This window comes from Talpa occidentalis, unplaced genomic scaffold (genome assembly GCF_014898055.3).
Source record: "Talpa occidentalis isolate TD23 unplaced genomic scaffold, MPIMG_talOcc4v2.1 talOcc4.5, whole genome shotgun sequence".
Classification (NCBI taxonomy): domain Eukaryota; kingdom Metazoa; phylum Chordata; class Mammalia; order Eulipotyphla; family Talpidae; genus Talpa; species Talpa occidentalis.
Window position 1 is genome coordinate 21,018,160 of NW_023604861.1, and position 8,564 is coordinate 21,026,723.

Sequence of the window (8,564 nt, forward strand, 5' to 3'; positions counted from 1 at the left end):
CATACTTCCCCAAATAATAGAGTGATAGAAAGAAGGGCAAGACAAATGGATGTGATGATGATGTAGATTTCATCCAGTGGAAAACTTAAGTTGAGAAATAGAATTTGCCTGAATAATAATCAGGATTTGAGAGTCCTAAAACTCAAATTTGAATAATTCCTAATAAAAAGTCATCATCTGCCAGCCATAAATACCTGTTAAAACTTTGGGTTTTAGATGGTATGTTGCATAGGAATATATGTAAATTCAGTCTATTCTCCAATAAGTCATAAAATGTGAATTTAAACCTGAATTAATGAACACACAAGAATACTTGAAAACAATATGAAAAACCCTTGCTGTAGAACTGAGAGATTAACATATCCCTAAAAGAAGGAAAAAGATACGAAGAATTAGCAATAAGCAAGGGTTACAAGCATTGACAAAGGCCTTTCCCATATAGGCATCTGTTAAAGTGTGAAAGGCTCAAGAAAGAGATTTGTTGTTGAAGGTGAGTGTGTAAGAAGGACTCAGTTAACCTTTCAGGAGGGTCAACCCTGTGAAAGAGTGATTAAAAATAAAAACGAACAAAAGAACTAGTATAAATGTCATGTTGTTAATAAAATAATTAGGACAAACTTTAAAGAATTATTTTACATATAGTCAGAAAGGTAAAGAATAGCAAGCATAAAGCAAAAATAATAAAAAGTTGGAACATGTATATTTATGTATACATTATACATAATAGTTGGAATAATATTCAATGAAAATACTTAATAGGGACCTCCCCTGGTGGCGCAGGCAGTTGAGTGCTGGGTTGTGAAGCTGCCCGCAGCCTCCGCAGTGCCGGTTCGATCCCCGGCTGCCTGCGAGTGTCCCACATGGCACGAAGACCTCTCCTGCCACCCGCTGCTCCCCTCAGCAGTGTACTTCGGTCCTTCTGCCTGCTCTGCTCCCTGCTCTGGCTCTGGTGAATTCTCTCACCCTCCCGCGCTTCTGACTGTACCCACTGCGTTATAAATAAATAAATAAATCTTTAAAAAAATACTTAATGAATATACTTGACTATAAAATTAAAAGTAAGTGAAATTAATTCATAGTGCAAAAGTAATGACAGGTGAAGTATGAAATAGAAATTAATATACATATATATGTCTACATAGATGGTATAACTAAAAGGTTAAAGCCATAGAATTCCAGGAGACAGAATTGGAAGAAGGAAAAAGATAAATATTTAAGTGACTAATGGCCAAGAATTCACTAGAATGAAAGCAATACTCATGTCCAGAGATTTGTAACAAAAAATCCAATGTACTTGTATGCTACAATTCCCCAGAAGAAAATTCACTTCGAAATGACCAGCATTAGGCATACACATTATCTTTAGTGACTAAATTTTATACACAAGGCTTGAAGAATTCCCACAAATTCCAAGGAATATACTTTCAAAATAAAATTGCAGTATACTCTGGGAAACAGACTGTTACAAATATATCAATAGAAACCAGAAACTTCTGGATTATATTTGAAAAAATTGCCAGTATTTAGAATCCATGAGCAAGAAAATACCTTTCCATTTTCCTTTGACATCAATTTTTTTTTAACAATGTTTTATGGTTTTTGTTGTACAGGTTTCTCACTTTCTTTGTTAGGTTGATTCCTCGGTTTATTTTTTCATCTTTTTATTTTTTTCCTTTTTATTTTATATATATTTTATATCATTTTTCATTTTTGTGCCATGTATGCATTTTCATCTTGGTTATAGTCCCCATAAAATTCCCACCACCCTTGTTTTGATCCTACTCCCTTCTCCCTGCCCTGTAGTGTGTCTCTGGTTTATAGCTGTCTGTTGATTTTGATTTTTTTCTTTATTATAATTAGTCTTTTTCCTGGTCCCTTATTTAGGTTTTCTAAATTCCTGCTATGAGTGAGACCATCTGGCATTTTTCTTTTTCTTTCTGGCTTATATCATTCTTTTCAATACAATTGTAAATGGGATCGTGTTCTGATTTCTTTCTCACAAAACTAAAATAAACTCTTGAGTTCTGGCTGCAGAATTTAGGCACCACATTGGGGAAGGGGCTGAGGGTGAGCAAAGTGAGAAAGAGCCCAGTGGACTATGGTGGAAGTTTATTGGTGCTTTGGTGGTGGGTGGGGTGTGGTGACACATCTGCAGGGTTTGAACCTATACCGCTAAGTCATATACAGTGTTTTAAGCCAGGGTTACCTCAATTAAAAAAAAAAAAAACAATATAAAAAATGGTTAAGATGGTAAATGGTAAACAGTTAAAATGTAAAGTGTATTTTACCAAAATTAAATTTTAAGTCAATAAATGTTTTTAATTGAAGTGACATTGCATTACAAAACATGTTTCAGGTATTTGCCATTTGAGAATCAGTTATGTTGAGAATCAACTTGCTTTATTCTACCAAGTTTTCACTTCACCAATCATTTGTTCATTTCAAAAAAAGATTACTGAAGCATATCAAATATTGGGATTGAGGCAAAAATAAGTACCTCTAATTACTTAGAATTTTTGCATATACTTGTTTTTTGGAACCAAAAAAACCACCCAAAGAACTCCGTGTATAATCATACCCAGGTACATCAATTGCTTACATTTCTTTCTACTTGTACATCACTTGATCTTCCACTTCCTTAATATTTACTTGTATTTTTTATGAAACATTTGAGAGTAAATATCAGACATCTAAAATATCACCAATATGGGCCTCCCCAGTGGCTCAGTGGTTGAGCGCTGGGTTGCGAAGCTGCCTGCAGCCTCTGCAACGCTGGTTCAATCCCCGGCCACCGGGCGAGGGTCCCACATGGTGCGCAGACCTCTCCTGCTGCCCGCTGCTCCCCTCAGCAGTGTACTTCGTCCGTCTGCCTGATCTGCTCCCCGCTCTGGCTCTGGTGAATTCTCTCACCCTCCTGCGCTTCTGACTGTACCAGTGCTTGTATAAATAAATAAATCTTTTAAAAAAATGTTTAAAAAAAATCACTAACATGGAAGTTAACATACCCAAAGTATAAACAAAACCAGTGTATTAGAATGAAATATTGTAATGACAATCATTTGAATACAGTATCAAAAATATTCAGTCAATTTTGAAAATGAATGAAACTTATGGAGTTGAAAGATACAGTAATTCCATTTAGCATTTCAAAGGATGATATAAAACTAGACAATATTCAAGAGAGAATATGTGACCTACATGCCAGAATTTAAGAATTATCCTGATGGCCTCAAAGCACATTAAAGAGATGGCGAATAAGAAAACAAGTCAACAGAAAGGGAGCATGGAGTGAAGACTTCATCTGCTGAATTAGATCTTCAGGAGAAGAAAAACAAGAAAGGAACAGAACTTTGGAAAAAAGATTGGCAGTTTCTAAAATTGTTAAACCTAGTCTCTACTCTTAGTTGTCTCTGCCCAAGAGAAATGAAAACATGTGCCCACACAAAATTTGCACATTACTCAGAATGGCCAAATAGGACAACCTGAATGTCTGTCATCAGATGAATGATAGGCACAATTTAATAACTCTATAATAGAATTGTATATGGTAATGAAGTACTATTCATACATCCCACATCATGGATGAATCATGTAAACATTATAGTAGCTGAAACAAGTCACTTACAAAGGTTCATATATGATATGATGCCATTTATAGGAAATGTCCAGAATAGGAAAATCTACAGAGACAATAAAAACAGATTAATGGATGTCTGGATTTGAAGGGGAGCTGGGGATCGGAGAAAGATGATAGACAGTGGTGGCTAACAGGTGGAAAGTTTCCTTCCAAATGCTGGGAAAGTTGTAAGTTAGCTGTGGTTATGGTTGTAAACTGCAAATATGCTAAAAACGACTGAACACTTCAAATGGATGAACTTTATTGTATATAAATTATAGCTCAAAGAAGATGTAGAAAGAAAAGTGAAGGGACATTTGAAAAACAGTGCAGAGGCCATAATTAAAAATAAGGACTGAGAGTTCTCCAAAATTAATGAACAGCACCAATTCTTAAGATTTAAAAATTCTAATGAATCCCTAGCAGGACAGAAATATTTTTAAATATCCACATTTAGACACGTCAAAAAGAAATACTGGAACCAGAAATTTTCTCATCTATTTCCTCATTAGATTCAAGATATGCATTTTGAGGGAACATCACAGGAGCAGTTCTGGGCTCTTTCCCTGACATCCTACCTGTGATACACAATGTCCATTTGTCTCATCGCTGATGATGCTAATTTTGACCACCTGAGTCACATGGCTCTGCCTAGTTTCTCCACGGAGAAACATCACTGTTTTTCTCTTGGTGACAAGTATTTTTGAGGAGGTAATTTGAGTAAATAGATTCCTTATCCAACTTCCACATACTAGCTAAACCCAAAGGGGACTATGAAGTTGCATCATTTCTTCTAAATTTAAGAGTTTTCTTTCTCCTAAGTTATTTATTCTTTCACTTGCCTATTTATATTAGTGTGGAATCATAGGTTTTTATTTTAATTAGTAAGCTATACTGCATCATTATTCATTTCTATGCTCAAATTGTCCATGGAATGGAAAAATCTACCAACACAGAAAAGAGATGACAGATTGCCTAAGACCCAAGGGAACTGCAAAGAGGTGTGGGAGGGGCAGGATAATACAGAGTGATGACAATAGGTTCAAAGTTTCTTTTCCTGTGCTGAAAAGTTCTAAATTAGTATGGTTATGGTTGCAAATTCTAAAAATGTGCTAAAAGCCATGAAATTGAACATTTCAAATATGTGAACTTTACGGTATAAAATCATCACCATTGTCCAATGGAAGCATATCATCATTATTATTTTTTCACTTTCTTATTTTGTCACAAAGACATTAGGCTCACCTTATATATTCCTATCAGACATTTCTCCAAGAATTCCTATATCCCCCACTGAAGAATATTTAGAAACCAAAATCTAAGTACTAAGAGTATGCACTGCCACTGACTTTTGCTATTCCCACGTTCATTTAGTAGAGTTAGGAAATATATGAGAATATGCACCAGCATAGGAAATGACACCTATATTTTTTATGTGTTTGCTCTCCCTGTATATTTAGAACCATCAGTTCATAGCAGAACCTCCAATTCCAACCCAACACCATGGAGTTCATCCTAGTTTACTCCTTTTTCATATCTGTAACTCACTTCTCTGAGAATGGGAACACTCATTAGCATTATCCTTAAATATATGTACTTATTTTATCAATATCCACAGGTGTAGCCCATCTCCTGACCTCGGCACACTGGCAGTTCTTACACATCCTCCTTGGGAAGCCTGACCCCCATGCTGCTGCTCTGCTTGGGGGTTTCCTCTTGCAGAGCAGGTCTGCTGAGTTTGAGGAGAGGCTGCTTCAGTAGCTTTTCCTACACTGCCCCCAGGCTTTGTTCAGCTGCTGTTCTCACTCAGGCCTGTCTAATGACTTTTTAAGTTATTTTTCTTCTTTAATGGAGTAATATTAGAATATTCACAGATATCCAGAATAAAAAGGTAAATCAGTCTGAGTTACTGAAAACACACCACCACCTTAATTTGGACCTTAAAGTTCCAATTGCAATTGCAATGTGCTTCTAGATAAAAGCTGTCCCCCAGATTTTCCAACACATGGGAAGGTAACATTATACTCAACGACTTCATACCACAAATGGGTCAAATATCCATTCTTTAGATGCACTGTGCATTGTTTGTTGGTTATTTTTACATGAGAAACAGGGTTCCAATGGTCTGTGGTAAAGGACTATGGGTGCTTTGGTGATGGGAGCGATAACATACATTCTGAGGAGGTCTGAACCTATTCCCCTAAATCCTATACTGTGTTGTAAACCAGTGTTACCGCAATAAAAAAAATGGAGTGAGATTATCTTTAATTTTCAATCAGTCAGCTACCTGATGATTTAAAAAGTATGAAATACTGCCTGTCAAGTTGTCTCTTAAATTGAATCTTTAAAAACTATATAATTTATGTTTTAAAGCAATATAACTTATATTTTAGAGACAAGAGACATTTAGAAAACTATATAATTAATTTAGTTGACTATGACAGAAAGGCAATGGAGATATTTTCTTCTGTAGATGACAGCATTAAATTATAACATACATCCTTTAAAAATTGGGAGGAAAAATGATATGAATTTAAACATCTTTTTCAAATATTTAAAAATTTCTAGAAAATATTTTGTCCCAAGACTAAACATCTAGCTACCATACTTAGCCAAGCGCCAGCATGTGGGAACCTTTATTTTTTGTAACAAAATCCTTTTCTGATCCAGTTTTCACCATGCCCCGGCTGTCTGAAATCAAATTTGCTTGGAGAGGACTAAAATTGTAAAAGAGAGTTTTTTTTTTTTTTTAATTTATCTGGGGCTGGCATTTTTATCTGAAAGTTGCTTCCAGAGCTACATCTAGATTCTGATCCTGAATAGTCCTCCAAAAGAGAGATGGAGGGATGGGAACATATAAATTCTGGCACTTTTGCTGCAAAAAGGATCAACCATCTGAGGGTGGATACTTTACAATTTGCCTCGAGAGAGAGAGGAAACATTGGTCTCTTTTCTTCAATAGAGTTTGAAGAATAAATATGCGGTCTGTAGCAAACCTTTCAGCACATGACTCTCCACATAGCTTTATATTAAAGATTCCTAAAGTAGGATTGGAGACAGAGTCAGGACAGTTTTACTGTTTTTGTGTCAGTTTTGCAGCATAATCAGTGGGCTCCAAGCTTTAGTTACCTGCATAATTATGCCGCAATCTGGAAAGTAACAGAGTGTCCTTTGACAATGTTTCCAAACCTCTTTTTCTACCTAGGGTACCCATCACAATGTCCATGAATGAGCTGGGAATCAGAACCAAAGCTAAACTCTCCGTGATGTGGACTGCTGCAGCTTAGAAAACATACTAATCACTGCCCAACTCTCTTCAGCTCCTGCCTCCTCCAGCACACGCTGCTCAGCCATGGTTCTCCACGGCCAAGGACTTCAGACTTGCTGGGGTCCTGCCTCTCTGAAAGCAGCATTTTGGTTCTCTGGAGACCTGGCAGTGTGGACACTAGGAAAGCATAAGAGCCTTTTGCATGGAATAGGGCTCCTTCAGGTCAGTGGACCACCTCGTGTAACAAAGGGGCTTAGAAAAGACTTCTCAGTTCCACAAGACAGAGCAGGTGAGTTCTTGGTTGAACTTTCAACCACAGAACTTTACACCTGATACTGGGACTGTCTGAAGTGCTCTTGCTCTAGGTAGTCAAATAACAAGCTCCTTTTCCTCTTCAAGAATTTCCTTAAATTCTATCTTCTTACTGAGGCTGCCCCATCCACCCTTATTAAAATTACAGTTCTCACCTCCAATTCCCCTTTCTCTTTTGCTTCCTTCACTTTTCTCTCTATATGAGAAATGAGCATTTAGTAGATGACTTTGCTTTTTATCATTCATTACATAATTTCATCTTGCACTAGAATCCAGACTAGAAAACAAAATTTACAAAGAATTTTTTTTTTAATTATTTGATCATATGATCATATCCCCGAGTTCTTAGAACAGCACCTAAGAGATTTTGTTAAATGAAATTATTAAACTAACAGTTTCTTCCATCTTTTTCTGTCATAGGAGATGGTTCTGCAACTGTGTTCTTGTATCACTGATTCCTCAATATCCCCTCCTCTCGCATTGCCAAGTGTTCCTTCTGCAAGTTTTCTTCCCTGTCCACTGGGAAACATACTAGCATACATACATAACTCTCCCTCCTGCCTAATTTTACTTACTACTCACTTCTGGAATGTTATTCACTGCTAAAATTCATGAAAATGCACGTTTCATCAGTTATCTCCACTTTTGGTCCATTTAGCCACAATCACTAAGCGGGGGGAGTCTTTCTTCCATTCAGCTAACTCTTGAAAGACTCATAACACTGACATTTCTGCAGCCTTGTGCTGTGCCAACTGTTTTTGTTCCCTCTCTGCAACTCGTGACATTTCTCCTCACTCCTAAATTGGTGTCTCATCCTTACTTTTTTCCTGTGATTGGTTTCAGCTTCTCTGATGATCCTTTAAATTTCCAAGTTGCCATTCTTAAATTTTCTTACCTTTCATCCTAAAAACTCAACTTAGACAATCTCAAATGTTTAGTTTTCATCAGCAACTACAATACACAACTCTTAAAACTCATGTCCTCAGCCTGCATTTTTTCCTGACACGCAGTGTTATATTTCTAACCAGTGGGCCTTTCATTTGAAAAAGAATGTGGTACACAGAACAGATGCATAAATGAATCTCATTACAATGTGATTAAGATCGTTTCAGTAAGGAAACAGGCTGTTCTTCCCGCCACTTGTTATGTGGCCTGGCAATGTTACATGAGCTCTCCTTTTCATCAGCAAAATGAAAATCATGGTATTATCTACCTGACAGAGGAGTTTTGATAGAATTAGATGAAACAATACAGGTATAGCATTTAGAACAATTCCAAGAAGTGTCAATAATTGCTATTATTATTTTAATTAAAAATTAGCACATCTGAGAGTTTCAGATAAGGCTGCTTAGAGGAAATTATCTGTGC

At 36.5% G+C, this 8,564-nt stretch overlaps 1 long non-coding RNA gene across 1 annotated transcript in view; it reads left to right on the top strand.

Moving 5' to 3' along the window:
* LOC129146900 (uncharacterized) overlaps positions 1-7,084 on the top strand; it is a 43,854-nt gene extending 36,770 nt beyond the window's left edge. Inside the window, exon 4 of the long non-coding RNA XR_008554261.1 lies at positions 6,822-7,084. This is a non-coding gene — a long non-coding RNA (uncharacterized LOC129146900). The remainder of the gene's footprint in view (positions 1-6,821) is intronic.
* The last annotated feature ends 1,480 nt before the right edge of the window (positions 7,085-8,564 follow it).